The sequence below is a fragment of the Cervus elaphus genome, chromosome 17, assembly GCF_910594005.1.
Source record: "Cervus elaphus chromosome 17, mCerEla1.1, whole genome shotgun sequence".
In the NCBI taxonomy this organism is placed as follows: Eukaryota; Metazoa; Chordata; class Mammalia; order Artiodactyla; family Cervidae; genus Cervus; species Cervus elaphus.
The window spans coordinates 64,290,350-64,297,028 of NC_057831.1; the positions used below are offsets into that span (position 1 = coordinate 64,290,350).

A 6,679-nucleotide genomic window follows, 5' to 3' on the forward strand; every position below is an offset into this window, starting at 1 on the left:
GAATAATTCTACCAAAGGAGTTCTCACACTATTGCGAAAGTTCTAGGGCTCACAACAGCGTTCCCAACCTGGGGACTCAGGAGAGGGACTGAGAACCCCCCGTGAACCTGACTTTGGAGGCCAGTGGGGCTTGGTTACAGAACGTCCACAGAACTGGGGAGACGGACTCTGGGAGGGCACACTGGGACCCAGGAAAAAGGAGCAGCGACCACAGAGGCCGCCCCAGCCTTGCCTGTGAGTGTCCAGGAGTCTCCGGTGGAGGCTCGCGCTGACAGTGCCCGGCCTGGGGTCAGGGGCACGGAGTACAGCGGTCCTTGGGGCCACAGCGTGCTGGCGTAAGTCATTTTGAAGGAGGTCGCCATTACCACCATTACCCCTACCATAGTTTGGCCTCAAGTCAAACTACAAGAAAGGAACAGAGCACCACCCATCATTAGAAAATTGAATTAAAGATTTACTGAGCATGGTCCCACCCATCAGAGCAAGAACCAGATTCCCCTGCAGCCAGGCCCTCCCATCAGGAAGCTTCCATGAGCCTCTTATCCTTCTCCATCAGAGGGCAGGATGAAAACCACAATTACAGAAAACTAACCAAACTGATTACATGGATCACAGCCTTGTCTAATTCAATGAAACTACCCACTCCAGTACTCTTGCCTGGAAAATCCCATGGATGGAGGAGCCTGGTAGGCTACAGTCCATGGGGTCGCAAAGTGTTGGACGCTACTGAGCGACTTCACTTCACTTCACTTCACATGAGTCATGCCATGTGGGGCCAACCAAGACAGATGGGTCATGGTGGAAAGTTCTGACAAAACATGGTCCACTGAAGAAGGGAATGAAAAACCACTCGGTATTCTTGCCTTGAGAATCCCAAAAACCATATGAAAAGGCAAAAAGATATGACACTGAAAGATGAATTCCCCAGGTTGGTAAGTGTCTACTATGCAATGGGAGAAGAGTGGAGAAATACCTCCAGAAAGAATGAAGAGACTGAGCCAAAGCAAAAACAACGCCCAGTTCTGGATGTGACTGGTGATGGAAGTAAAGTCCAATGCTGTAAAGAACAATATTGCATAGGAACCTGGAATGTTAGGTCCATGAATCAAGGTAAATTGGAACTGGTCAAGCAGGAGACAGCAAGAGTGAACATCAACATTTTGGGAATCAGTGAACTAAAATGGACCAAAATGGGTAAATGGAATTCAGAGGACCATTATATCTACTACTGTGGGCCAGAATCCCTTAGAAGAAATGGAGTGCCCTCATAGTCCACAAAAGAGTGCAAAATGTGGGACTTGAATGCAATCTCAAAAACAACAGAATGATCTCTGTTCATTTCCAAGGCAAACCATTCAATATCACAGTAATCCAAGTCTATGCCCTGACCAGTAATGCTGAAGAAACTGAAGTTCTATGAAGACCTAAACAACCTTCTAGAACTAACACCCAAAAAAGATGTCCTTTTCATCATAGGAGACTAGAATGCAAATTAGGAAGTCAAGAGATACCTAGAGTAACAGACAAGTTTGGCCTTGGACTACAAAATGAAGCAGGGCAAAGCTAACACAGTTTTACCGAGAGAACACCCTGGTTATAGTAAACACCCTGTTCCAATAACACAAGAGACAACTCTACACATGGACATCACCAGATGGTCAATACCGAAATCAGATTGATTATAATCTTTGCAGCCAAAGATGGAGAAGCTCTATACAGTCAGCAAAAACAAGACCAGAAGCTGACTGTGGCTCAGATCATGAACTCCTTATTGCAAAAATCAGACTTACAGAAAGTAGAGAAAACCATTCAGGTATGACCTAAATCAAATCTCTTATGATTGATTATACAGTGGAAGTGACAAATAGATTCAAAGGGTTAAATCTGATAGAGTGCCTGAAGAACTATGGACAGAGGTTCAAAACATTTTACAGGAGGCTGTAATCAAAACCATTTCCAAGAAAAAGAAATGCATAAAGGTAAAATGGTTGTCTGAGGAGGCCTTACAAATAGCTGAGAAAAGAAGAGAAGCTAAAGGCAAAGGAGAAAAGAAAGGATATATGCATCTGAATGCAGATTTTCAAAGAATAGTAAAGAGAGATAAGAAAGTTTCCTCAGTGATCAATACAAAGAAATAGAGGAAAACAATAAAATGGGAAAGACTAGAGATCTCTTCAGGAAAATTTGAGATACCAAGGGAACGTTTCATGCAAAGATGGGCACAATAAAGGAACAGAAATGGCATGGACCTAACAGAAGCAGAAGATATTAAGAAGAGGTGGCAAGAATACACAGAAAGTGAAAGTCGCTCAGTCATGTCTGACTCTTTTCGACCCCGTGGACTGTACAGTCCCTGGGATTCTCCAGGCCAGAATACTGGAGTGTATATAGCCTTTCCCTTCTCCAGTGGATCTTCCCAACCCAGAGATTGAGCCCAGGTCTCCTGCATTGCAGGCAGATTCTTTACCAGCTGAGCCACAAGGGAAGCCCAGAATACACAGAAGAACTATACAACAAAGATCTTAATGACCCAGATAATATGATAGTGTGGTCACTCACCTAGAGCCAAACATCCTGGAGTGTTACGTCAAGTGGGCCTTAGGAAGCATCACTACGAACCAAGTTAGTGGAGGTGATGGAATTCCAGCTGAGCTATTTAAAATCCTAAAAGATGCTGCTGAGAAAGTGCTGCACTCAATATGCCAGCAAATTTGAAAACCTCAGCAGTGGCCACAGGACTGGAAAAGGTCAATTTTCATCCCAGTCCTAAAGAAAAGCAATGCCAAAGAATGTTCAGACTACCGCACAACTGCACTCATCTTACACGCTAGCAAAGTAGTGCTCAAAAGCACTACCCGGCTTCAACAGCACCTGAACTGAGAACTTCCAGAAGTTCAAGCTGGATTTAGAAAAGGCAGAGGAACCAGAGATCAAATTTCCAACATCTGTCAGATCATAGAAAAAGCAAGAGAATTCCAGAAAAACATTTATTTGTGCTTCATTGACTACACTAAAGTGTTTGACTGTGTGGGTCACAACAAACTGTGAAAAATTCTTCGAGAGATAGAAATACCAGACCACCTTACCTGCCTCCTGAGAAATCTGCCTGCAAGTCAAGAAGCAACAGTTAAAACCGGACATGGAACAATGAACTGGCTCCAAATTGGGAAAGGAGTACATTAAGGCTGTATATTGTCACCCTGCTTATTTAATTTGTATGCGGAGTACATCATGCGAAATGCTGGATTGGGTGAAGCACAAGATGGAAGCAAGATTGCCAGGAGAAATATCAGTAACCTCAGATATGCAGATGACACCACTCTTATGACAGAAAGCAAAGAGGAACTAAAGAGCCACTTGATGAAAGTGAAAGAGGAGAGTAAAAACGCTGGCTTAAAACTCAACATTCAAAAAACTAAGATCATGGCATCCAGTCCCATCACTTCGTGGCAAATAGATGGGGAAACAATAGAAAGAGTGATAGATTATTTTCTTGGGCTCCAAAATCACTGCAGATGGTGACTGCAGCCATGAAATTAAAAGATGCTTGTTCCTTGGAAGAAAAGCTACAACCAACCTAGACAGCATATTACAAAGCAGAGACATTATTTTGCTGACAAAGGTTCGTCAATCAAAGCTGATTTTTCCAGTAGCCATGTATGGACATGAGAGTTGGACCATAAAGAAAGCTGAGTACCCATGAATTGATGCTTTTGAACTGTGGGGTTGGGGAAGACTCTTGGGAGTGCCTTGGGTAGCAAGGAGATCCAGCCAGTCCATCCTCAAGGAAATCGACCCTGAATATTCATTTGAAGGACTGATGCCAAAGCTCCAATCCTTTGCCCACCTATGTGTAGAGGCAACTCATTGGAAAAGACCCTGATGCTGGAAAAGATTGAAGGCAGGAGGAGAAAGGGACGACAGAGGATGAGATGCTTGGATGGCATCACCAACTCAATTTATATGAGTCTGAGCAAGATCCGGGAGTTGGTGATGGACAGGAAGCCTGGCATGTTACAGTCCTTGGGGTCACAAAGAGCTGGACACTACTGAGTGACTGAACTGAACTGACTAAGCCGTCCAGAGTTCTGCAACTGATTAATCAGGCCATCCAATTCACAACACAGTGCTCCTGATTTCTGGCCCCTGCTGTCTACTCTGGGGCAGGTCAACAGTAGTAAAACTAGAGAAAAGAAATGAACCTGAGTGTAGAGGGAAACCTAAGCTTTTACTACTCAGGTGCCACTGTCTAGTGTTATATGGTTAGAGTATTATACGGTTTTTATGGTTTTTATATGGTTAGAGTACTACAAGTTGGCTTTCTGCCTTTTTACTGAAAACACCCTGAGGACCCAGAGAATACTAAAGGATAATTGTTAATAATTTGGGTTGGGGTTGGGGGGACTCACATACAGAGAATCTTATGTAACCAGGTTAAAATCAAACTTACTGATCTGCTTCGGGCCTCCACGTCTTTGAACTCACCAGTGAACATGGGCATGAGTGCTAATTTTCATGGTTGGACTGAAAAATTCTTAAAATCCTCTGAAGTGTCAGTAGAGTATCTCCAACCTGCTCCTGTTGCTCAGCGTTCTCCTAAGTGTAACCCTCAGCATGTACATAGTCTTTCAGTGCCTGGTGAAGCTTTTATCTACATCATTAAAATGTACATCTGATCCTACCGAAGTACATGACTTCCTTCCTTCTCTGAAAATTGAATATCTTCTCTTAGAAACACACATAGTTTCTAAAGTTGGTATCAAACAGTCAGAAATGTTTGGTTAACTAGTAAATTATTTCAGTAATCCATTCAGCAAGTGAAGCACCCTGGGTGGTACCCAGCCCTGTGCTAAATGAGGCATGCCTGCTAAATCGCTTCAGTTATGTCCAATTCTTTGTGACCCTGTGGACTGTAGCCCACCAGGCTTCTCTGTCTATGGGATTCTCCAGGTAAGTATACTGGAGTGGGCTGCCATACCCTCCTCCAGGGGATCTTCCTGACCCAGAGATCAAACCCACATCTCTTACGTTCATGGTGAGCAAAAGTAAAGAGTCTCCCTACCCTCCATAATGGAGCATCCAGGCAGGGGAGGAAGAGGGCAGCTTTTATTGCTGTGTTTGGTAAATGCCTATGCGCTAGTGGTACTTTATGTTATTAGAGGGCAAATGAGGGGGGATGGACTTTTGAAGGTCAAGAGAGTTTCCTTGAGGATGTGTCTATTGTTTATAGGCTGAGTAAGGAAATGACAAGGGTTTCTTTGGTGGCTCAGTGGTAAAGAATCTGCCTGCCAATGCAGGAGACACTGGTTGGATCCCAGTGTCATATTCAAGACTCTGTAGCAGGAGGAATGCCGGCAAACACGGTGCCCAGAAGTACATTTATTGTGGCTGCAGCAGCAAAAGAAAAAAGACCACGGCCTGAGTGGAAGCTTGCAATATAGGTAGAGAACTCACCTTGGAGGATCTTATATTAAAAAAAATTTAAAAAGAGGTTTTATCTTTATCCTGGGAACAGTGGATGACTGGTGGATTTTTGACTGGGGGGAAGGAGGGCTGATACAGTAAGATTTGTGTTTGGAAAATCACTCTATCTGTAGTATTGCAAGCAGACTGAGGCAGGTAGAGGAAGGACGTATACCGTTGTGAAGACTATCAGAGTGGATCAAGGAGAGAAAGATGCTAGCTTGGATCAGGATGGAAGTGGAAAACAGTACATGGATGCAAGGGAGAATTAGAAGGAAAAACAGATGGGATTTAGTGACAGAGTCAATATGAATGAGAAAGAGAGGAATGAAAAATGACCCTTATGATTTCCAAGGATGTTTGCTTGGATTAGTACGTAAATGAGGGTGTCATTCACCCAAAATGAGAAGAAGGAGAATGTTTTAGGTTCTGTGCATGTGCGTGAGTGGTCAGTCACTTCGGTCGTGTCTGACTCTTTGCAACTATAGCCCACCAGGACCATGCTCCTCTGTCCATCGGGATTCTTCAAGCAAGAATACTGGAGTGGGTTGCCATGCCCTCCTCCAGGCGATCTTCCCAACCCAGGGTTCGAACCTGCGTCTCCTGCGTTGCAGGCGGATTCTTCCCATCTGGGAAGCCTTTAGACGCTGAGTGGGGGGCAAGGAAGAAATCATGTTTAATTATGATTTATTGGTGTATGATACAGGTCTGGATCACACAGAGAGCTCTACCCTGAAGATATAAATTTGTGAATCACTTGAATATTTTGGTAATTGCAACTATAGGCATAGGTGAAGTTCCATGAAGAGTTGATGCAGAGTAAGGAATGAAGACTTAGGAGGCCTGAGAAACTCCAATATTTAATGACTGGGTCAAATAAGATGTGAACAGAAAAGAGATAAGAAAGGAACAGCCAGAAAAATAGGAGGAAAACTTTGGAGTGTAGAGCTGCAGAAGCCAAAGAAAGGAAGTAAAGTAAAACCTGGGCTCAGCAAACTCTAATCTAAGAAATATATATTTATATGGTACATATGGCTTTGTCTCATTAGGAATGCTACACAAACTTCTAGTCAAGTTCAAAGTGGAATAGAGCAAAGAGGGTGGATTTATAATCCCAGTTCTGATACTCTCAGACACTTCAGTCTTTGTGACATATTTCTCTCATTGGTATTATGAAATATTTCAGAATATGTTTACGCAAATACCCACACCTTAT

At 43.4% G+C, this 6,679-nt stretch overlaps 1 protein-coding gene across 2 annotated transcripts in view; it reads left to right on the top strand.

Annotated features, from left to right (window-relative positions):
• The window catches only part of GABRB1 (gamma-aminobutyric acid type A receptor subunit beta1), a 410,965-nt gene that overhangs the window by 328,023 nt on the left and 76,263 nt on the right, over nt 1-6,679 (top strand). The gene's annotated exons all lie outside the window — the stretch shown is intronic.